The sequence below is a fragment of the Sminthopsis crassicaudata genome, chromosome 3, assembly GCF_048593235.1.
Source record: "Sminthopsis crassicaudata isolate SCR6 chromosome 3, ASM4859323v1, whole genome shotgun sequence".
NCBI lineage: Eukaryota > Metazoa > Chordata > Mammalia > Dasyuromorphia > Dasyuridae > Sminthopsis > Sminthopsis crassicaudata.
Window position 1 is genome coordinate 644590006 of NC_133619.1, and position 25479 is coordinate 644615484.

The 25479-nt window shown below is 41.2% G+C and overlaps 1 long non-coding RNA gene across 1 annotated transcript; it reads left to right on the forward strand.

Moving 5' to 3' along the window:
- Nucleotides 1-14023: 14023 nt before the first annotated feature.
- Nucleotides 14024-24855, forward strand: LOC141564553 (uncharacterized). The gene is made up of 3 exons (XR_012488651.1): nt 14024-16114; nt 19526-19633; nt 20519-24855. It is a non-coding gene; the product is annotated as an uncharacterized LOC141564553 (long non-coding RNA).
- Nucleotides 24856-25479: the final 624 nt, after the last annotated feature.

The window sequence follows — 25479 nt, forward strand, 5'->3', positions numbered from 1 at the left end:
CCACCTAGTTTTGCTTCTCTTATTCGTACCAGCTAGGCAGAATTTGAATTTCCCTCCAATTCTGGGATGAGAAGAGTGAGCAAACAGAAAGCCTTGGGCTACACCAATCTTGCTAACAATCCCCATAACTGAGGTGTTTCAGAAATATTTTTTGGTTGCAATTTTAAACACAATTTTAAAATTGTGCACAGAACAAACATGAAACAGACATTCTACATGGAGTCACAGACACAGACAAAATGACATGAAAGAGGACTGGCCCATCTTTGTCAAAAACTATTCTATAGCACTTCTGCCTTCTCTGGCATCCCAGGTGAGACCCCAAATGTTTTGGGGGAGCCTAAACTAGTGTTGTGAGGTGTTTCAAAAGAATTTACAGGCTTGAATCCATCTCCTGGCCAAGGGGGAAAGCTTATTGCAATAGTAACACCATTATAAAGCCAGGTGAAAAGGGAATTCTACAGAGAAAGAAGGAGATACAGTGATCCAAGTTTCAACCACACATAAGCTAATTCTATGGTCTAAGGTTAGTGGTTGGACTAGATTTAGGATTTCCTGACTTATTGTTAGGAAAATTAGAAGCACAATAATAATATAAATAAGGTTTTAGATTTACGACATGAAAAAAAATTGCCAATGAAACATCATCTATGCATTTCTGAATTATCTTCCATAGAAAAACCACTGGATCCTTCTGACCATCTGATCCTCTGCACATTCTGCCTTCAGAGTAGAATGAAGTCATTCTGGTGCAATTATGCTGAATGTTTATTCCTACAGCTTCTAATCTTATCACCTTAAATGTTAAATTTTTAGTGGTCTACCTGTAGAGGCTCAAACATCCCTATTGGTATGGGAGAACAAATCTGGCTTTAAATGAGCCCTCATTCTAATTGAGAAAATCCAATGGAATCTGGATTAACAGTTGAAATTAAATAGAATTTCCATTTTCCCACGGTGCAGTTGCTGTCAGCACCTCAAATATAGGACCCACTACTCTCTCTTTGGCTGCTGCCCAGGTTTTATCTAGCCACCCTTTTTGCTCCAGAGCACAAGGAATAAGGAGTGAGCCCCAGAGCTGTGAGTGAGATCCTGGTCCTGTGTGTTTGAAGGAGACAGCCCTTGTTGGGAAGGCTCAGGTTCTGGGTAAGATGGGACTCTTGGGATCAGGAGAAATGTCCAAGAGTGATCTGGCTAGAAACTGGATCTATTGAAAATGAGATCTCTCTGCTTTCTGCAAGCCAGCTCTATAAGTGCAAGGCCCTGGCAAGTCCCGCCACCTCTGGGCATATCTCCCCCCACACCTCTCTGTCCAACTCTGAGCTTTTGCTAGGTGCCTTTCTCTTTGCCAATGGTGTTAGGGTGGGCCACCTGACCTTCACCTCCACAAAGAACATGTTGCTCTACCAGACTCTGCTATTGAATAACTGCTCCACAACCACCTCGTCTCTGTTTTTCACACCCCAGAACACAAATGTCGGTGGTTACTGCCCCCGGATTTGTCACTGATTCACATTTTTCCAATGTCAGACTTTGCCCATAAAGACCCAGGAGTCCTGCCTTGTTCCTGGATCCCGATTAGAAATGTGGTCCTTCTGCCTTCCAACTTAGGCCCCTGATAGATTCAAGAGTTCTCTCTGCCCTGAGGACCCACTCTGGATGTGGGCCCCAAAACTCTTGCCTGGCTCTCTCTCCTATCCTTCAGGCTCTTGGGCTGCTGCTCTATCAGACCCTCGCCCTGGCTTGCTGTGTCCAGGCTCCCTTCAGGGTCACCAAGCCTAAACTCTACCAGAAGGTCCCAGCCGTCTCCCCAGGTCCTAAGTAGACTTCAGGACACAGTCATGCTGCTTTCCCAGGTTCTGTCCCCCAGGAGCCTTCTGTCACTGCAGCGTCCCTGATCTTCCTGTCAGGAGCTGACATCTTTCTCCCAAACCTTAACCTGGCTCTCCTTTCCCAAGCCTCCAGCTTCCCTGTCCACCTTCCCCCTTTTAGAGCACTCAGACCTCCTCTCTCCCTCTCCCTATATCAGGGAATTTGATCCTAGGCTCCCTCTGTGCCTCCATCTAGAGCCATCCTTCCATCCTCAACATTTATTAGCTCCCTTCTTCCTGGATCAAGCAGTCAGTCTGTGGTGAGTCAGGAAGGCGGGATGGCAGAGTACCAATGGGAGGCAGAGCTCTGACACTCATCCCAGCTGGGATCCAAAAGGCTTCTCTGCCTCCCGGGTCTCTGTTACTGGATGAGAGAGGGGAATAATTTTCCTGTTCCCATCATTTTCACTTCCAGGCCCGCCCCTCCCTGATGCCTACAGTGTTCTCTTGATTCTGCTCATTTCACTCTTCATTTGAAGTCTTTTTTGTCTTTCTAAGACCACTGAGCTCACTTCTCACAGCCCAGGAGTCTCCATCACAACCAAACACCACAAACTTGTTCAGGGACTTTCTGATTGATGGGGATCACTGCAATTTCTTCTTCTTCAAAAAAAAAAAAAAATTTCATTTTCAAAGTGGGAAAGAGCCACTTTGAACATCCCATCCAAACAAGTGAATGTCCTTCTGATGCGGTCTGGTGGTAGTTGTGATGAAGTGGGAGAATTGGGGTGGGGAATCCCCTCTGATCAGAGGTGCAGGTCCAATGTGCAAGAATTCACAAACCCGATGGCACTTGAGAAGCCAGCTTGTGAGGAAGACCTTCTTCTTAGTGGCAAAGGTCCTGTCAGGGAAATAGCAAAGGTTAACACTGAGAAGAGAATATCTTCACAGAGGGCAGGAGTCCTGGAGGCCAATACAGTTACTTTGGCAACGGAAAATCCTGTTTCACACTTCAAAGATTTGGGGTTCAGAATCGCCTTTTATCAGTGGTCTAAGACTTGGGCTTCCATTGAATGAGATTCCTTCTATGGTGTCAGTGGTCCCAGGCCTCTCAAAAGAGATTGGCTTATCTTGGGAGATGAACTACTGGGAGGGGCTCAACTCAGTAGAGGCCACATCTCTGGCCAAATCTGCACTGAATGAGACCCCTTACTTCCCTGAAGGCGGGGTCTCTGTCAGAGATGGGAGTTCTCCCCCATCATTTCCATCTTATTTTTACTCCCCATTTTCTTTCTCAAGCCCCCTTTTACCCTATCCCTGTGACTATCTTCTCTTCCACTCTCAATACTAATCCAGTTTAAAGTCCCTGCTCCACCCAACCCCCCACTTTTCTCATCTCTATATATTTAAAAGACTTCTACCTTCTTCCTGATGGATACATTGTTTCCTGGGAAATTTAGAGAGGAAGGTTACAGTGTTACCTGCTCTCTATTCTTCCAGCCCTCAGGCTTTATTGCCTCTGTAGGTGTGGCTTCCTCCAGTCTGACCTCTTAGGTTAAGGTCTAGGTCTCCCCTGTTTCCAGGGCCATGTCCAGTCATCCTGATCTATATCTGGCCACTGGAGCCAGGTGGGTCTGGAGGTGGAGGTGAGGCTGGGGACTTTGCACCTCACCATGCAATTTAGTTTTTCTTTTTCTCTCTTCTTTCCTTTTTGATGCTGCTCCCGAGTCTTTTAAAATTGGAATTCTCTGTTCTGCTCTGGCCTTTTCATCAAAAATGTTTGAAAATTCCCTTTTTCATTGAATGTTTTCCTTTGTGAAAGATGTTTAGTTTTGTTGGGTAGTTTATGTTATTTTTTGGCTGTAATTCATGCTTCTTTACCCTCTGGAATATCATATTGCCGTCCTGACTGTGCCAGAACAATATATGAGTTGCTTCTGGCTGCTTTAAAATTTTTTTCTTAACCTGGGAGTTCTGCAATTTGGCTATACTGTTCCTAGCAGTTTTCATTTTGTTATCTCTTTCAGGTGATCAGTGGAATCTTTCCATGTATATTTTATTTATATTACCTTCCAAATTGTTAACGAATTATTTTCTTCAGTGTACCTTCTTTTTCATTTGGACAATTCTTTTAAAGGAGTTGTTTTCTGTACTGGATTTTTGTGCTTTCCTTAAACCAAACTGGTGACTTTCTCCCTCCTTCCCCCCATCATTCTCTAGTTCCATTCTCATTTCTTTTCTTAATTTTTTTCTAGAGATTTCACATTGGAGTCATTTTGATCTTCTCTTCTTTCGAGTTTGTATTTTGACCTTCCCTTTGACTACAATAATGTTCTATTATGAGAGATTTTTTATTTTGTTGTGTTTTTTTTTCCTAATTTCCCAGGCTTGGTAACTCTCCTGGAACTTCACCCTATATAATTTCTTGTAGGCTAGTCCCCTGTCCAGGAAAAGAAGGGAATAACATCGGTTCAGTTATTATCATCTCCTTCCACTCCCCGCCAATAGCCTGTAGAGGACAAAAGCCTGGTCCAAGCAGGGAGCCTGGAGCCAGAGGGAATGGCCTCTGAGAGCAGCAGAGCCCCACCCCAGGTGAGTGTATTCTGCCCACAGATATGGCAACATCAGCCCAAGAGGCCATTTCCATGGATCTGGAGGGTGGTCTGTGAGGCTGACCATCTCTTATCTGTGGATCCTTACTTTAAGAAAATGGGCAGGAAAGTGAATGCAGTAATAACAACATTGCCCACCTCTCTGCTATGTTTAGAACTGATTCATTGTCCCTTTAGCATCTTGAGCACTAATGTCCTTCCCCCAGTTGCTGCCCCCACATGTTTGTTTAAATTTTTCTTCAATATAGGTCACTGACTAGGATGACCTCTTCACTTGTTAGTATTTATCTTATAGGTATCATGTCTTTGCTTTGATCCAGAACCATCTCCCCTCTACACACACACACAATCAAAACACTCTCTGGGTCCTGTGGCCATGCTCCTTCTTATACCCATTGACTTTCCTGGAAACCCTTGACCCTGTTGTCTGGAGCAGAACCCGGAAGCTTCCCCTGCTCTTGTCCTTTCTCTGGCTGGGAGTAGAGCAGAAATTGTCCTTCTGCTGCTCAGCTCTAGCTTCCTCAGGCCACACAGATCTTCCTAAATCTCTCTGAATCCCTTCCCTTTGCCATTTTTCACTATTATTATAATATTTTTTCCCTGAGGCAATTGTGGTGAAGTGACTTTGCCCAGGGCCACACAAGTACTAAGTGTTAAGTGTTCTAATTTGAACTCAGGGCCAGTGCTCTATCCACTGTGCCATCTTTTGACCCCTATATAATTTATTTTAACCCTAAATACAAATAAGAGAAGAAAAAAAATTCAGACAACCAGCAAAACATAACAGCAGATTTGATAGAAAACAAATCTACATAATAAATGCTATCCATGGTTCGGGAGCTGTCCAGCATTTCTTTGCTTCCTGGTAGGTTTTCTTTTGTTCCATTTTATTTTCTTTATTTCCTGAGAACCCTCCGTGCCCCCAAAGCTACAATTAAAATCACTCCATCATCCTCAGCTCATCCCAAGCCTTTCTCTCCCTTTACCATTGGTTGGGTCAAAGCAACAGGCATTTAGAAAAGGAAGAGGTTCTGTGTCAATATGTAGGACATGAAAAGAAGGAAAAATCTGTCCCTGCTCTCAAGAAGCTTCCATTCTAACATGGAAGACAACATGTCAGCAACTGGACTGTTTTAATAGCTTCTTAATTAATAGCTATTGACCCCTCTTTAAGTCTCTCCTGTATATTATCCATGTTCCACGTAGCTTACAAAGTAATTTTCTTTAAGCACAAATCTGACTATGGCATTCCCCTGCTCAATAAACTTCAAGGGCTACCTACTACCTCTTGGATCGAATAATCCTTTGTGTAGGATTTGGTGCCCATCACAAGCTGGCAGCTTTTCTTTTACTAATCTTTTTTACTTAATCAACAAAAATTTATTAAGCAACTTATACTATGTATCAGGAACTGGCAAGTGGGAAGGAAGAAAGGAAAGAAGGGAAGGAGAGAGGGAGAGAAAGAGAGAGAGAGACAGACAGAGAGACAGAAACACACATCGAGAGGGACAGACTCAGAGAGACACACACACAAAGAAACAGAAAGAGACAAAGACAGAGAAGGGGATTGGGGGGACGGAGGGAGAGAAAGAGGAAGGGAGGAAAGGAGGGAGACAGACAGAGAGGGAGTAAACAGAACAAGAAAGGAAGAATCTGTTCTTAAAGAGCTTATATTTTTAATTGAAAGGTATCGATTTGAAGAAATTATTAACCTATTTATATTAATTTGATTGATTTTTAGTCTTTCTGTTTTAAATGACCTAATACCCCCCATCCACAAAATTGACCATACGTTCTACTGTTCTAAAGATAAATATTTCCCATTTAAATTGCTTTGCATTGATTATCTTCCCAGCCCCCACCTTGATCAACTCCCTCCTCACATTCATTTTTCAGAGACTCTAGTTTCTTTAAAGGGGCAAGTAGGTGGTGTAGTGATAAAGCCCCGGGCCCAAAGTCAGGATGACTCATGTTCCTGAGTTCAGATCCAGCTGGAGAAGGAAATGGCAAACCACTCCAATATCTCTGTCAAGAAAAATCCCCATTGGGGTCATGAACAATTAGAGATGGCCAAAAAAAAAAAAAAAAAAAAAAAAAAAAAAAAAAAAAAAGGTCCTTCCAAACTCTTCTACTTGAGGCCTTTCCTGATTCCCCTCAGAAACTAGTGCCTCCCTTCCTTCTCCTTCCCCTTGTCTTTGTTTTAATATTGTTTCTCTTACTGTCTCTGAATTCCTGGAGAACAGGGCCCTATTTTCACATTTGTGTATGTAGTTCTAGCACCTGGTATAGTAACTGACACATAGTAGGTGTTTAATCAATATTTTTGTTAATTGAAAGGAATAAAATCCAGAGTTGTAGATGATTATTTTTTCCTGAGGCAACTGGGGGTTGTCTTGCCCAGGGTCCCACAGCTGGGAAGTGTTAAGTGTCTGAGGCCAGATTGGAACTCAGGTCCTCCTGACTTCAGGGCTGGTGCTCTAGCTGCCCCAGAGGTGTAGATTTTTAAAAGGCCAATGTTGAGATAAGAAACAAGAGAAATTAAATGTCCTAGTAAAAGGGGGGAAATTTGACCCAAAAGGCATCAGTGAACTATAGTGGGATGAAATAGGTCTGAACGGTCATGCCTTGTTCAAAAAAGAAACAAGCAGGATCAGTGGGTAATATTAGTAAATTCTGGTAATCTGGTACAAAGATATATTCATAGGAGAAAATGCTGGAACCAAAGTCAATCAGCAGCCAGTCGACAAGTATTTATTAAGTGCTTCCTAAGTTCTAAACACTGGGGGTGCACACAAAAGCCCAGAGGAGGACCACCCCTGCCCCCAAGGAACTCACATTCGGAACGGAAGAAGCCCACTTATACAAGGACCTGAGAAAAAGTTGAGGGTGGGATGTGGATGAAGTCTGGGTGAGGGCAGCCTGGGTCTCCTGATAAAGGCAGGCCCTGCTCTCCTGAATACCCTCCTTATTTGGAAGTTCTGGGAAGAGCCCTCCCATCAGAGGGAGGCTGAAATATCAGAGGATATGTCTGGGGTGGGGATTCCAAGGCTCCAGGGAGTTTCTGGGGCATGATGGAGCAGTCCAGATGAGCGCAGCCTGGATAGAAATGAGCAAGGAGAGGGAGGAGCCTTTTTTTGGAAGACAGTGGGGGCAGAAACAAAAGCAAACAGATTTGCTCAGCAGGGTCTATCCATATAGACCAACTGGACAATAAGAAGATGGATGAGTAATCCAGGGAATAGATCAGTAGCCTGGCATGGAGAAACAATATTGCTTTGATGAGGTAATTCAATTTTCCAGACTTTGACTGCGACTCTGTCTCCCCAAAGCAGAGCAGCCAGCAAATGCTCCACTTGCCTTAATGACAATTTCATCCTTCAAAAGATGGAGGATAAATTCGACACTGGGACTAATTCTCATTAACAGGAAGGAACTGAGGACCTCATGGAAGTACTGATAACCCAGCAGGGCTTATCATCCCAGAAACTGTGTCAGAGGAGAGAAATGGAGGCAGAGCCCAGTGTATGATGTTGCTTTGGGGGGAGCAGATTTCAAAGAGAGATGGGATCTTGGGGCCAAAATTGTATGGGGGAAATCAGCTGAGAAAAGATGGGAAATTCTCAATATGATTCAAATTCTGAAGAAACAAGAGGAAAAAATTCTGATGAAGAGAAAACTTTAGGAACTTATGTCTAGAGAATTCGTCAAACAATTTTGATTTCCATACACATACACACATATATACATATAGGCACATAGCCATATATCCATAGACACATCTAGAAGATAGATATATATATATATATATATATATATATATATATATATATATATATATATATATATATATATATATATATATATATATATATATATATATGCTTAATGACATATTTGTATACACACACATAGATATATACATACACAAACACACACACACACACACACACACACACACACACACACACATATATATATATATACATACACATGCACACATATACCGGTATATGGCAGAACCATGAGCAAGTAACAAAGGATGTATTTTAGGAGGTGATATAAGTCCTATCTGCTTAATGTCAATAATGCTGAAGTTCAGAATGATCTTAGACTGAAGATGAAAGCCAAAGGCAGAAATTTACTCACTTTTGGTTTGCCTTTCTGTAAAATGGGGATAATAAAATATACCTAACTTATAGTGTTATTTTTAAAGATTAAATTAGATTGAGAGAAATTATTTCTTGCTTGTATTAATAACCAATTATCGAATTAGGATCAAGATTTTCCCCTTTTCTATTTTGTCACTCAGAAATTAGCGCCTGTAACTTATTCATTCAGCCTTTGAACTGCTGAGTAAATACTAAGAGGAAAAACTCAGATCTGTTCAAAAGGAAAATTGAGCCCATTGTGTTTTATTCTGCAGCTCTGGGATCATGTGGATTCTCCCTTTTGTCAGATGGGTGATTAGGGTATAGATAAGTCTCTTTGACTCAAACTGAGTGATCAAAGTCATGTCCCTCAGCCTCTCATTAAAATAGATGCACCTTTTATTATAATATTCAACTCTCTCTTTATCTGTTAACAAATCAAAGTTTATTGCCACCCTCAGGAACCCCCATTCAAGAGTCTCACTGACCCATTTTATTAATTATATGCTGGTATGATTAATGTAATGATTAATTACCCAGAAACTGTTTCTCGAACTTTTTATACATCGGAAGATAATTTGTAAAATGTTCTGCAAATATTAAAATACTATATAAAGGTAAGCTATTATGATTACAGATGAGGAAACTGAGGCCCCAAGAATTCTCTAAAAAACCCTAAAATGTTATTCAAAATGTATGAAATGAAATAAGTATAAAAATAATTAAAATGTCTAATTATATTATATATATATTTGTAGCATTTTTACTTCTGATATTATAAAAGCCCAAAGCTGAATTAGGATTTTTGGGATGCTGTATATAAATCTCTTCATTCCTCTATTTATTCCTTTATACAATCAGGGGTTGGATGAGATGTACCCTGGTCCTAAGAATGAAATTTGAGGGTAAAAATCCCCTTTAGCTTGGCTTTCCTCCCATCCCCATAAAGTTACGCTTTCTTTCAGCATCAGTTAAATGGTTTTGAGTATTGCTGTGCCTAAAAAAAAATAATCCTTCACCTAGCACTGTGTAGGTACTGGTACTCACCTCCTCCACTAAGGCTCTATGGTTCTGAGCATCTCCCCCTGGTGGTGAGCTTTCCATCCCTCTGGTGCTGAGCTCACTGTATCTACTGGCACTTACCTCCTTCTCTAGGACCCTATGGTTTTGAGTGTCTGCCCCTGGTGGTGAGCTCTCTATCCTTCTGGCATTGAGCTCATCAGGGCTTCTGGAGCTGAGCCATTTGTGACAAGGCATCCTTCTCCTGGATGGCCTCAAGTCCATTTCTGGGTCTATACTTCAAAGCTTTCCAGCTCAATTGGACCTGCTAGAGGTTCTACTCCACTGGCCCAAGGTGCTCTCTATGCTAAGATATCAAAGGAGGATGTCATGGGAGCCATAAATAACTGTGATTCAAAATAGAAAAGGAGAGCCACTGATGAGGACACTGGTATCTAATCAGCAGGCACTCCAATGTTCATGCAGAAGGAGAGGAGAATAAGTACTTATTAAGTGCCTGCTGTGTGCCCCCCACTGTGCTAAGTGATTTACAAATATCATCTCATTTGATCCTCGCCCAAGCCTGGAGGTGGGTGCTGACTCCAAGTCTAGCACTCTTGGCACTGCACCACCAGTTGTGAACAGGACAGGCCCAGATTTCTCTCCCAGACTGGAACAGGAACCGACCCAAAATTTAGCTCACTGCAGAGTGAAGCACCCAGGACCTCAGAGTATCCACTCCCCAGGGCATTATTTCTCAGTATCCTTTGTTGGACGTTCTTCTATACGAATGGAAACTGATGACTTGCTGACTTATGGGCTTGGGTATGGGAGACAAATGTAACTGAACCCTAATGGGGCTCTTGATAACCTGACTCATGCTACAACACTATAATCTTAGACTTCCTTCTCTGATTTTCATTCACTGATGAAAAAGTGCTCAGTCACTCTGGGAGGAATCCTAAGAGGAACACAATATTTGAAGCTGGAATTCACTCTTTGTTCCATCATTTTCAGTGATGTTGGACTCTCTGTAGCTCCATTTGGGGTAATATACTAGAGTAATTTGCCATTTACTTTTCTAGCTCATTTTACTGATGAGGAAACTGAGGCGAATAAGGCAAAGTGACTTGCCTAGGATCACACAGTACATGCCTACTGCTGAATTTGAACTCAGAAAAATTAATCCTCCTGACTCTAGGTCCAGTACTCTGTCTACTGTGCCACCTAGATGCTCAAATTAATCTGGACCTTGTCTAGTCCAACCCACTCATGACATGAGGGAAAAAGTAAGTCTTATAAACATGGTGCCTTGTCCATGTTTGCACAGATAGTATCAGTCAGCCAGAATATGGGTCCTTTTTGGAAACATACAACCATGAAGCCAGGGAGGACTGCAAATGCCCCATGTACTACCTTGGTGATGGAGCAGCTTAGGAAGACTGGTCAGGCTAATGAGAACAAAGCTTCATGAGCGGCACCTTGGGGTTGAGGATGAAGGAGATAACAATTATTCCTCTGGTGTTATGCCCTCATCAGGCATCATATGATAGGATGGGATGTTTGATGATTGAAAAGGGATGTCAATAAGTTGGAAAATGTCTAGCCACCACCATGAGGAACCCTCTGTGGAATCTATGATCTGGGAGAATCAATTAGAGGAGCTGGGGATGGTTATTCTGGAGAAGAGAAGAATAAAGGCCTCATTGTCCTTCTTTCAAGTGTTCTGACAGGAATTGGAGCATGGTGAGAGCTTGAAAAATCCTTAAGAAATTGGTTAATCAGATACTTCCATACCTGAAGAGCTGTAATATGGCAGGGGTGTTTCCCTTGTTCTGATTGGCTTCAGAGAACAGACCCAGTAGGAAGGGGAGCTGCAAAGAGACAAATTAGCTTCCAGGTCAGGGGAAAATTCTCAATAATTAGAGGTATTCCAAAATTGGAATGGATTGCCTTAAAAAGAAGCCCTTACTCTTCTACCTCGTTGCTGGTCCTTAGCTCTGGACCAGAGCCAATTATTGAGAATGTTAGGTGGCAGATTTCTGCTCTGGTGGAAGATGAAAGTGTTTTCAGCACATTTATATCTCAGAGATTCTCTGATTTAGTGTGCAAGAGAGCTGTGGCTTCTTCATCTTCAAGTTCTTGCTTGTTAATTCTGAAGGGTTTTCTAGAATTATCCCATCCCATCCCATCCTATTTGATTCTATTGAATTCTGGCAAATAATGTTGACTTTTATTCCATTCACCAACATTTATTAAGCTCCTGAGTGTTCCAGACAGTGGTACAGGAAAGAACTTGCCACCTTTTGTGGTGTTTTCCTAGCAATGGATCACGTGACTAGAGCTCTTTCTGCTCCATAAAACACTTTCTGTTTGTTCTCTCCCTAGATCATTACAAGTTCTTAAAGGAATACCATGGACATTAATATCTGTTTTATAGGTGAGGAAATGGCCTTTTGGGGTGTCTCGGTGCCTAAGTTCAGGCCACAAGGGTAATAAGTAGTGATAGATATGTTGTTGTATCTCAAGATTGGAGTCCTCACTGTGTCCTTGTTTCCTCTCCCTGGGGCCATAACCAAGGGGGGCTAGCCAGAACTCTGCAACAGAAAGCCAGATTGAGAGATCTCTGCCAGCTCTTATTATCATGCAGTAATTCAGAAATTCTGCACCAAAGCTCAGCCCAAAGTTATAAGAATAAATGTCTTCTATTCTTGTCTTCAGCTCAGCCTCTCTGACAGTGGTCTTGCATTGCAGTGGTCTCATAATCCCCCCATATCAAGATGGCGCCCTGCTCCTCTCTACTCCTCAATACCAGCCTCACATGGGCAGTCTAATCTCAGGGTCTCCCTCTCTCCTTCCCCCTTGCATAGGAAGTTGATCTCCCTTCCTCCAGCAAAGCAGGTGTCCCAACATTCTCATTTTGTCTTCACAAGGTGGCATCCAATCGCCTTTCTTAAATGGGAGCGCCTTTGCCATCACTTGCTTCATGGATATATATTCCTCTTGACAGCTCTATTTCCTTCCTGAATTTTCAAACACTCTTCCTGTGCCCAAATCCTGGGCCATCCCATCCCTTCAAATGTTCCAAGGACAGCTAGGACAGCACCAGCCTAGTGAAGCAGCAAGATAACCCAGGGACTGCTTTATCGTCAGGTACCAGGGATGAGTTGAAGGGAAAAAAGGCTTTGTCTGCACCCCCAGGTTTGGAGGTAGACATCCATCAGCTGTCCTTGTGCTAGCCTTGGGCTAGGATTGGTTGGGAGTGTGAGGGACCTTATCTCCCCACCTCAGAGCATCTGCGGACTTCTCTGAGGACTTTCCTTAGGATATGATCATTTTTTAAAATGAAGCAGAAACAGAAATAGAAACCCGTGTTTATTCCTAAAAATTAGTTGTTCTATTTCAGTTGTAATTCTCATCTCCACCAAGTTTTGAGACTCAGATGCCCCAAAATAGAGCAAATGTTGAGCATCTAAATTTGTCCAAGGAACTATGTCCCTAATCTAGAAAATGGGGCATGGCATTTGGGAAAGTGATGGAATTTGAAAGGAAGGTTATAAAAATTTGTTTGTGAGAAAGTGATGCACTAATGAATTTCCTTGATGCTCCGCCCATGGCCTCCCCTCTTCTCTGCCTATTCCAAGATTGTCCAGCCTTTCAAGACCAGTGTCACCCTGGAAAGTCTTTCTCATGCAGCCTGTTTCCCTTAGCCCATCATTGGCTCCTTGATCATTTCCAGGCTCCCAGTAATGAGATTCATAGACCAATGGAACCAAAGGGTCCCTGAGGAGGAGAATCATCAGGTTCCATCTCCACCTGCATTGGAACCCATGTCCATCTGCAATTTTAGCACCAACAACTTTGTTGGAATATTTTTGATCATGTGGAGGGGAGAAGACATGACATGGGAGCTTAGACTGGTGAAGCAGTAAGAAGAAAGAAAGACTCTCTATGGGAGATGTTGGAGGAGAATCAATAGCTTTTTTATTTTTTTATTATAACTTTTTAGTCACATTCTCCTCCTCCTCCTTCACCATCTCCTCCTCATTCTCCTCCTCCATGTCCTCCTCCTCCTCCTCCTCCTCCTCCTCCTCCTCCTCCTCCTCCTCCTCCTCCGCCCTCATTTTCTCCATCATTTCCTCCTCCTCCTCCACCACCACCTCTTCCTCCACTTCCTGCTCCAGCATCTCCTCCTCTACCGTCACCTCCTCCTCTTCCATTACTCCTCCTCTCCTTTTCCTCCTCCTCCTCCTCTTCCTCCTGGAGGAGAGATGCTGGAAAATGAGGAGGAGTAAAACAAGAGGAAGGAGGAGGAGGAGATGGTGGACAAGGAGGAGATAGTGGAGGAGGAGGACATAGTGGAGGAGAAGGAGGAGATAGTGATGCAGGAGGAGGAGATGATGGTGGAGAAGGAGGAAGAGATGTAGAGCAGGAGGAGATGGTTGGAGGGAAAGTAGAGGTGATGGTGGAGGAGGAGGAGGAAGAGGGAGAAAGAGGCAGCTTGTCCAGGGGTACAGAGCTAGGCACTGATAGACCAGGACTGGAATCCAGGTTCTCTGGCTTTTTGCATTTCCTTGCATTGAATAGTACATCTGGGAGATATGTGCAGAAGCATTAGGAGGGCTGTGACTCAGAAGACATGGGCTTGGTCTTAGTCAAGTTGTTTTCTACCTGCCTGACCACTTCAGGACCAGGACATTCAAGCTCTTCATAAATATTTACAGAATTGAGTTGAATTTAATTGAACAGAAGAGAGACGGAGAGAACACGTCCCTCACCTAACTGGTGCAGGGAAGGAATGAGTGGCGGGCAGGCAGAACCACGCTTTATATGCTTGGAGCAAAGTACCTAAGGCCAAGTACCTAGGGCAAAGTCCTGGAAGGTGTATATTGTTCGTACCAGTCTGTTGATTACTTTGGCTCTGTGCCCAAAAAGCTGTAAAACGGCAAACCCTTTGATTCAGCAATACTATTACCAAGTCTATAGCAATCAATAAATAAACTAATAAAAAAAAAAGTGATTTTTTTTTTTTTTTGGCTTTTTAGTGGTGACAAAAGGTTTTTTATTTTCTAAGCAGTGTTTTGGGACTAGGAACAAGCGTTCCAGGAGTGTTCTGAAAACTGTGCCAAGAGTTTACATCTTGAGGGATTTTCCAGGACTGAGCACTTCCTTAAGTACCTGCTTGTTAAGCAGGTACTTTACCCTCCTCCCACCTCAACCCCAGAGAAAGAAATGAGTTTTTAAAAAGTCTGCCTGATTCTCCTTCATTTTTCATCTGTTTTTTTGGTTTGGTTTGGTTGTTCCTCTAGAGGGGATAGGTTCTTTCATCCAGAGTCCTTTGGAATCGTCCTGGATCTCTCCACTGCTGAGAAGAGGCAACTTGTTACGAATTGATCATTGGACCAAATCGCTGTGACTGTGGCCAAAGTTCTGTTTCTGCTCGCTCTGCTGTGCGCCGGTTCCCGGAAGCCTTTCTGAGGGTTTCTGAAATCTGTTTGTCCCCTTTTAGAAATGAATGCCCTTTCAACCTAGTCATGGATCACAACTGGAGCTGCCCCTCTGAGGGGCGATTCCTCCATTTCTAATGCTTTACAGAAAGGTTGTAGATATATTTTGCACAAATAGATATTTTTCTATTTTGCTTTTTATTTCTTTGGGATACACGAAAAAATATGATGAAAAGGGAAATTAGTAGAATCCATGAATTTCTTGAGTTCACCTAAGGACTTGAGCAATGGTGCTCATGAAATGGATGTGTGTGCGTTCTTGGCACAGAAGCCGGCAGAGAGGACGGAGCTCCTCAGCCCTCCAGAATATGTTAGCAGTAGGCGGAGGCTGCCGGCTCTCACTGGGAAGTTCTGAGGCTTTTTCTTTCTAAAACTTTTCTCCTTCTATGAGAGAAAACTGAAACTAACAGACCCTCAATGGCCGGTAATGGGATTTTGCTTTGATGATGTCTTTCTAGCTCTGTGTCCAAGAGCAGCATTTTATGTGGAGGAGGGATTTAAATATTTATCAGTTTAATTTGATTTGAATTCCTTAATCTACCATCTGGTCTGTAGAACCCTTTTTGCAGTGGGCTTGCCACCAGGAACATTATGCCCATGGAGGTAAACACCACATCTTTCCTTGGTGCACCAGGGAAAAGATGAGCTTAGGATTGCCTTCTGGGAATTGTTGCATATGTCTCCCTGAAATCTATTGGTTAAGCAAGCCCAGTGGCTTTTCTGCAGCCATCCCGTGGGTTGTAACTAAGGTGAACCCTTGTCCTTTGCCCCAGGATACCACAATGCAGAGGGGCACTTATAGAGATCCAACTGAACTTAGCATTGACTTGATGGTTCTGTTATTTCACGGATTTGGAAGAAATATGACAGTCTATCCATACCCACATGGTCTGGGTGATTCTGACTCATGTTCTTCCATAGGTTCACCTCAGGAGCAGTAGCCAACAAACTGGAGGTCTTCCTCACGTACTTTTGACCAAGGGATACTATGGACAAAACACCAATCCCTGTATGACCTTCCCAATGTGTGGAGTAAGGTATGGTGAAGAACTTACAGATTAAGCACATATTGATTAGAGACTGCTAGCTAATGTAAAATCAGGCCTATAGGCCCTAGTCACGTGAAGACCTAGGCTGCATTCCTTTGCCCAAAAAGGGATTAACCTATACATGACTGAAGAAGCTATAAATCACATTGCCAGCTGCATTCCACTGACCAAATATGACCAATCACAATCTATGAAGGGTGGGATTTTGGAGGTTCTTTGTCTGAAATGTATAAAAGTCATGAGCATCTTCAAGGGAGTGGCTCTCTCCTGCTGTGAATCTGGCTTACAGACCAGAATGGGGTCTGCTTCTCAAGATTCTAATAAATCATTCTGCTTTTCTATGAGTGATCTCTGAGTAGTCATTTTTGGATAGGATTTTCACAGTTTGGGGGCTCATCTGGGATGAGTCTTTGGGGGAGATGGCTGCACATCCCGAACGGGGATAGGCACATCCACGGATAGTTTTTTTACGTGTTCTCTGGCTCTGAGTGTGTAGCCTCCCTCCCTCTCTGACAAAAGACCCAAGGCAGAGATACTCAGTGAAAAGCAGAATTGAAGAAAAAAAGGAGAAATAGAGTCCTGACAAGCCGGCGGTGGTCTAAGCAAACACGTGTTTCTCCAGGTGAGCTTAGAAATCTGGGGGCCTATTGGCTGGGTCAAGGGAGACCCGAGGGATTAGCCCTCCTAAAAATTGCTTTGTTCAGACTGCTTCTTTGACCCCAAGGGAAGGATTTCCTAAGATGATTCTCTCTGGTGTGACCACGCAGCAAGACAATTGGTCTTCGCTGACAATTTGATTTGAGACAAAGTTGGAAAAATGGGATAGAAGCAGTCAAAAGAATTTGTCAGGATGGTAGCTAGGTATAAAAAGAAATGTAAAAGGTGAAAATAAGAGCTCTACTTATGTCTGTGTATGTATGTTAGTCTGCTTTGTATTGTTTTTGTCCTGTGTTAAAAGTTACCAAGTTTGTAAGAGATAAGAGTTCAGCCTCTGTATTGCAGGCTTAGAGAAATAGCAGGCTGAATTGCTGGGAGTTGGGATTCAGTCAGAGTGGCTCAGAATGCATTGGTCTTAAATCATGGAATATCTAGGCATTCTCTGGGAAGGCAGAGAGATGCACTAAATGGGCTTGGAAGTTTAGAGAAACTCAGTTTGGATTCTGGGAGGGAAGAATGTTCAAGGTGAAACATTCTCTCCAGGGGCAGAGGTCCTGGGAAAAGCCCCTAGTCTGTTTTGCTGATTTAAAAGCCCTGTTAAGTTGTAAGAACAATGTTAATAAATTTGGAAATTGGTTATTTGAAAATTTGCTCATGATTTTAAATCTTTTTAACCTGATGTACTAATTTGTAAGTAAATGGAACTTGACTATTTTAAACTGGTGGGAGAGTTTTTCTCTTAAAGCAGTTTTCAGAGCCTGCTAGACCTGCAATAAAACCTTATCTGATCAAAATGCAGGCAGAAGAGGTCATAAAAGCTGCCTGGACCCATGAGAAAGAGCTGCTAATACTGTTAGAAGAACACTCAGACAAAAGAAAAAGAAAGAAAACTTTTAAAAGCAGGTGTATTAGTTTGATTCAGTATGTTACCTTCTGAAACATGTTGGGTAATTTGTTAACATTGTTATGTTTTATGGAGTTATCTAGGTATTGTGAATCTTAAAAATTCTGAAGGGAACTGGAGAGGAGAATGCCGGAGATTTATGAAGGATTGATTTATAGGAGTAAATTGGAAACTTGAATGATATCAAGAAGGAATCAGTTGGAAAAAGAAAGGAAATTAACTGATTGCCTAAATCTTGAGAAGAATTTCTTTGTAGGAAATTGAGTGGGGGGAAGGGCCGTAGTGGAAAGTTACCTTTGTTTCTGGTTCCCGCCAAACTGGTAAAGTTGAGTGTGGGGGGAGACAGGCTGCTGTCACAAGATGTTAATTGACTGAATATTTGTTTCTTTGAAACATAATGGTTTTTTTGTTTAAAGAATATGATCAGAAATGTGATGTTTTAAAGAACTTTTCAGGTTTTTTTATGTGAAAATAGGAAGTTTTAATTAATTGTATTGATGCCAATTATTCAAAGGGACTCTAAGTATAATAGTTTTTGCCTTTGTCCTTTTGAAAATGTTTTTGTTATGGCAATATGTAGTTTGGGATTTTTCTGTGTATTGGGTATTTTAAAAGCAAAATAATTGGTATAATGTTCAACTTATGAAACATCTAGTTGGGTATGTAAGAATTGTGTGAACATTCTGGGATAGATTTCTTACTGTTAAAAGTCTTACAATATGTAGATGATCCTCTTGTGGCAGGGAGGAAAAAGAGTGACCTTGCCCAAGTTACTATCAGTCTGTTAAGTAATCTAGGGGCACAGGGATTAAGAGTTTCTCAAGACGAATGGCTTTTTATGAAATGTGAGGAAAAATATTTAGGCCACTTTATAAGCTTAGGGAAAAAGAAACTAGACCCTGTATGGGTGGAGGGGATTCTTCAAATTACTAAGCCTAGAATGAAAAAGAGTCTCCAGAGATTTCTAGGATTGGTGGGGTATTTTAGAACCTGGATTGATGAATATGCATTACTTCATTTATTTATTTATTGGAAGAGAAGCTTGATATAGTTCAATGGGATTCAAAAGAGGAACAAAGTTTTGAAATGTCAAGCCCCTGTGTTACTTTTGCCATCACTGGAAAAGGCTTTTCATTTATATGTAAATACAGTAAACAATGTGGCTTTAGGAGTATTAGCACAATTAAGGGGGGGGGGGGCAGCCACAGCACTTTTGGTAGAAGAAAAGTTAGAAATTAACCTTTGGGGGTAGTTTAATAGTGAGTGTCCTGCACCAGGTTCAATCAATTCTGAATCAAAGGGGCCAGGAGATGGCTAACTTATTCAAGGATTTTAAAACATGAAGCAATATTATTGGAAAGAGATGATTTGGTACTCTCACCAGACCATAACTTTAATCCAGCCATGTTCTTATCTGCTTCCCCTGGGGAACATGTGTCCCTTGAACATGATTGTCCAAATGTGATTGATTACCAAACTAAGATTAGGGAAGATTTGTAGGAGGTCCCTTTGTTGAAAGGCACTGAATAGTTCATAAATGGTTCCTCATGAATAGTTAATGGGAAAAGGAAAAATGGATATGCTATTGTTAATGGGAAAGATTTGACTCTGGTTCAAGCTGGATTCTTGCCAAAAGAGTGGTCAGCTCAAAATTTGTGAATTATATGCAATAAAGCAAGCCCTAAAATTGCTTGAAGCATGGATTCAAAATATGCTTGGAGAATTGTTCATATATTTGGGAAATATGGGAAGAAAGGGGAATGGTAAATAGCAAAGGAAAGGGATTGGCACAGAGGGCATTGGTCACTGAAATTTTAACTAATCTTATGTTGCCTAAGAATATTTCAGTGATTCATGTGCAGGGACACCAAAGAGGAGATTCATTTGAGAAAAGGAGAAACTGCTTTGCAGATAAGGAGGTGAAACGTCCTGGAGAAGAGGAATCTGTAAGTATGGAGGAGATGATAGTAATTCTGGCATTTCTGCTTCCAATGCCTCCACCTTCCCTTATCCCAGAAGAGAAGCAGGGAACCCAAAAACAAATATGAGATATGTACTCCAACATTTACATCAGGGCAGTCATTGGGGTGTCCAAGGCCTGTGTGACATAGTGCTAAGTTTGTGGCATTGGCTTGTACACAATAGCAGGCAATTGGTCAACAGGTACCCTGTTTGTCAGAGGATGAATAGTGCGGCCTGATGACAAGTCCAAAAAGGAGGAAAGCCCCCTGGTATCAGGCCTTTCCAAAGCATACAGGTGAACTTTACCGAGCTGCCATCAGTGGGGTGTCTCAAACATCTGCTGGTCGTAGTGGACCATCTGACCTTATGGGTGGAGGCCTTTCCCCTTGCCTGGGCAACTGCCTCAGCAGTTGTAAAAGTACTCCTTGAGCATATCATTCCAGGGTATAGGATGGTGGAGCAGATAGATTCGTACCAAGGCACCCGTTTCATGGCTAAGATCCTCCAATCTGTGGCCTTATCATGGGACTTATATACCCCATGGCATCTGCCCTCATCAGGTAAAGTGAAAAGGATGGATAAGGAAATTAAATAGCCACTGACTAAATTGGAGTTAGAGACACAATTGCCCTGGACCAAATGCCTTCCCCTTGTCTCATTAAGAATTAGAACAAAACTCCAAAGGGATGTGGGATTATCACCTTATGAATTATTGTATGGTCACCCTTATCTAAAAGGGATTCAAAATTCCTCCTTGGATCCAATGTTTGAGACCAAGGATTTGTTTTTAGGAAAATATGTCATGTCTTTATTGCAATATCTAAAAACTTTACACCTAAAAGGGCTTATTGCTCACACTCCTCCCTTAGGATTCACAGTGCATAAGTTCTAGCTTGGAGACGGGGTCCTGGTTCGGACATGGAAGGAGGACAAGCTGACCCTGAGCTGGAAAGGACTGTTCCAGATCCTGTTGACTTGAGATACAGCAATATGCAACAAAAAGAAAGGTTGGACACATCACACTCGAGTCAAAGGTCCCATGGATGAGCCAAAGAAGTGGGCAGTAGAGACTGATCCAGGAACATTGAAAGTGTGGCTGAGCAAAGACTGATGAATTGTGCATGTAAAATCTTTTTGACTTGTCTCATTTGGGGAACTATCTTGGAACTTTTCTTGTTTGTACTAGATATTACAATTTGTTGAACTGCCTTTCAAAATAAATTAGAGACGCTGAGAAGAAAATAAAAAAAAAAAAGACAATTCAAGAAAAACAAGATTGTGAAAAGAAAATTAAGTAGCTGGAAAAGAAGATCCAGAATCTTAAGGAAGAAAATGATTTCTTGAAAACTAGAATTGGACAAGGGGAAGCCAGTGAAGTTATGAGACCAAGAAATACTAAACAAAATATAAAGCATGAAAAAGTAGAAGCAAATAGGAGACATCTCAGAAGAAAAACAATTGACATGGAGAAAAGGTCAAGGAGAGAAAACACAAGAATAATGGGACTATCTAAAAGCTATGATGAAAAAAAAAAGAATCTTGGTGCAATAATGATTAAATAAACTTGTACTGAAGTGTTAGAACAAGAAGGGGAAGTAGAAATGTAAAAAAAAAAAAAAAAAAAAAAAAAAAAAACACCTGAAAGAGATCCTCTGAGGAAAACCTGCAGGAACATCATAGCCAAATATTGAAACCTCCAGGTCAAGAAGAAAATATTACAAGCAATAAGGAGAAAACAATCTCACAAATAATCCAAACACAGCAGAGCCACAATCAGAATCATCCAAGACCTAGCTGTGGCTGCATTAAAGACAGCAGGTCTTGGCACCCTATACATAAAAGACCAAAAGAACTAGGGTTGTAGCCAATAATATCATACCAGTAAAGTTAAGCACAATGCTCAGTGAAAAAGGGACATTCAATAAATTGCCAGACATTCAGCATTTTGTTGTAAAAAATACCTAAACTTAATAGAAAATTTGACATATAAGATCCAAGAGAAATATAAGATAAACATCAAAGACTAATTTCAAGGGATTTTCTGTAAGGACAAACTGTTTATATTTTATATGTGGAAATATATACCATATGTCTAAGACTGTCATTAGTAATTGGGTAGTTTGAAAGAAATATTAGGAAAGAGCTGAATATGATGAGATTTTAAAAAGCAAAACTGCATAGGAAAAAAATAAAAAGAGGAATTATATTATACAAATAAAGTGCAAGAGAAAAGACTGACACAGAAAAATTAAATGGGAGAGGAGGGCTGATCTAAAACCCTGTTCGCATTGGGGATGGATTAAAGAGGGAACAATACACATAAACATACATACATACATGTATGTATGTATGTATTTAGATGGGGATAAAAGTCTTCTAAATTTATAAAGAAATAACAGGGGAGGGAAGTGGATAAAGTGGGGTTATGGAAGAGTATGTAGATTAATGGGAATGGGATAAAGAGGGAGGGAAAAGGTAGAAGGAGTAAATAAGGGAGGGATCCTAGGAAGCGAGTATGTTAATAGCAAAGCAAGGTAGTGCATAGAAATAAAGCAAAAGAGCCAGCGGGGTTAGAAAATAAGAGCTATATACAAACAAAATAATGATCAGGAGTAGAATTGATTAGAAAAAAACCATGGCTTGTAATCATTATCTCAGAGAAAGTTAAAGCTAAAATAGATTGAATCAAAAGAGAAAAATTGAGAAACTATTTTATATGTCAGCTATATTAATCAATATTGTTTTAGACTATTTAAAATAATGAGATGATGCAAAGTTAGAATATTGCTGTGGTGTAGGAAAAGAAGAGTTAGTGGATTTAGAAGAAATGAAAAGACTTGGACTTATGAAAAATGATGTTATCCACCTTCAGAGAAACAGGACAAACAAGCATGTAGATGTATATGAATGTAGGTATGTAAATATTTGAATAATTATAGATATCTGTGTAAATGTATGTTTGTATATATACATACATACAAACATCCAAGCTTAATTTTAACCTTCTTGAGAAAGGTAAGGGAAAGGAAAGGGTGTAACATGCTGTTGTCTCACTCTCTAGGAGGAGATCTGCTGTGTCAACTCAAATCTCTTGGACAGATTCTTCTTCCTGTAGAGAGCTCTTGTCTCCAGACAGTTGCTGCCAACTCTGGTCCAGAGTAGTAACTTCTTCTTCCTCCAGAGAGCCGCCTCAAGTCTGGCCCAGACAAGAGACTCTCTATCTCTCGAGTGCCACCCTTTTTTATCCTCCCAGAGAATGGGCATGGGATAATGTAAGGGCTTCTGGGAAAAATTACTTCAACCAATGAACTTGCTCCTCCCCAGGAGTTCACAAGTAAAACTCCCAATAAAGGCCAGAACTAGAGAATTGTTAAGTATCGACTTAGCACTTAGTAAAAACCTAATATCTCATTATCTCATTAGCACTTAGTAAGAACCTAACATCTCCCCCCTTTCTTTTGATTTAGAACATAGGGTGGTCACAACCTTAAAACATAAATCCATCGATATGGGAAGCATTACACATAATTACATAGATTACATAAACACATAGTAATATAGTAACATATAAACATAATACATACTAGAAGTATGTAACAAATAACATGATCAAATAATCATAAATTGAGAATTTATAAATGTCCATAAGACCATTGTCCATTAGTCTCATCTAGTCTTAGGAAATCCAATGATTCCTGCTGGTTTTAAAGTTCTTTAACAGTCTTCTTATTAGCCATGCTCTTTCGGTGTCAGATTTTTTTAGATTTTCTCCTTTGTTTTGAGGTCTTTCTCTTTTTCTGTCTCTCTCTCTGATGGACAAGGCAAATACGACTCGTTGGCACCCATCTGATTCCTTCTCCATCTGAAGAAATACAAGCAAACCCTCTCCCCCAGGCAGTTAACCTATTTGGTCCCTTCCATTCACCACTTTCTGGGTTTCTCCACATCACCTCGCGATTATCTAAGGACAGTGGAGCTGCTCGCACTGGACACTGCCCTTCTGGTGGGTTATAAAACCTGTCTGCTGGAGGCAGTGCATCTTTGTCAAAAATTAGAAAATTAATGGTATAGAGAACTAAATTTAGAAGTTCCCTAGGGCTACCTGTGGTTCCCCCTTTCTTTTGTTTTTGGAGGAGTGTCTTAATGTCTCTGTTTCTTCTCTCTACTATTGCCTGACCTTGTGGATTAAAAGGTATTCCAGTAGTGTGTAAAATCTTATACTGCATGCAAAAGTACGCAAAATGTTTAGAACTATATACAGGTCCATTATCTGTTTTTATTTCTTGTGGCACACCCATAATTGCAAATGCTTGGATAAGGAATTCAGTGAGCATTCAGGCTGTCTTTTTTGCTGTTGGCACTGCAAAAGTGAATCCTGAAAAGGTATCTACTACGACGTGGATGAAAGACAGATGACCAAAAGATTTATTATGGGTCACATCCATTTGCCAGATTTCATTGGGTCTCAAACCACTAGGATTCTTCCCTAGAGGGAGTGTAGGAGCATGGAAAGGAAGACAAGCTGTACAGCTTTTTACTATGCTCCTAGCTTCCTCTCTTGTTATTCCAAATTCTTCTAGACCAGAGAGCAATTGGCAGTTTCTGGAGACAACAGTGCGTTACAAATTGGTGCCCCACGTTGGGCGCCAATATGTAATGTGCTGTTGTCTCCAGAAACTGCCGATCAATCCCTCTCTGGGAGGAGATCTGCTGTGTCAACTCAAATCTCTTGGACAGATTCTTCTTCCTGTAGAGAGCCTTTGTCTCCAGACAGCATTTAGCACTTAGTAAGAACCTAACAAAAGGGGTAGAAGAAAAAAGTAAAAATTGAATAGCAGAAAACAAAAGAAAACCTAAAAGGAAATAAAAGATGAACTGCTTTGAATACATTGCATAGTCTTTTTTATTTGAATCCTTTCTTATCTTCTCCTGTGCACATGATAATTTTTTCTTTTTTTTCTTTTATATTTGTTTTAAATAAATATATACTTTTTAAAATACACAATTAATTATATTAAGCACCTTCAAAACTATCCTATTCATTCTTCCTTTTGAATTTTCTTTTGTTCTCTTCTGTGCTTTCAGAAAATAGACATTTTAGATTGAGAGAGAGGGGGAGAGGAGAGAGAAACAGAAAGGAAGAGAGACAGAGAGAGACAGAAGGGGACAGGAGGGAGGAGAGAAGAAGAAAGGGAGAAAAGGAGAGAAGAAGGGAAGGAGATAAGGAGGGAAAGAGGGAGGGGGGGAAGAAAGGAGGGAGGAAGGGGGAGAGAGAGAGGGAAAGAGGAAGAGAGAGAGAGAGAGAAAGGAAGAGAGGAAGAGATAGAGAGACAGAGAGCTAAATATGGAGTGTACACAAAGTAATTTAAGGACTTCAAGAGGAAAAAAGTGACCCAAAATGAGAAAAAAAAGCAAAGCCTTGAAGAGACAATTCTCTAATGGTCTTTGAATGATGCCAGGTATCCTAGGTAATGGATGTGAGATAGGAAGCCTTACAAGCCCAGTGGGGTTAGAGGGGTCACCTGAACAAAGACAAGGAGGAAGATGGATTGCCATGTGGATAATGGCTCTCCAGTCACTTTGCCTGGATTGGAGAATGCATGAAGGAGAAGTATAAGATGTAAATTTGGAAAGGCAGATTAGGAGGCTTTGAAGACAAGACTAAAGATGTGCATCTTATCCAAAAAGCAACAGAAAGCCAAAAAAATTTTAAAATAAGAAGACATGGTCAAATTGGAGTTTTAGGGGTATGAATTTATAGCTAAATGGACAATGGAGAGAAAAGAAACTGGAATCAGGGAGAAAAATGAGGAGGAGGCAGCTATACAGG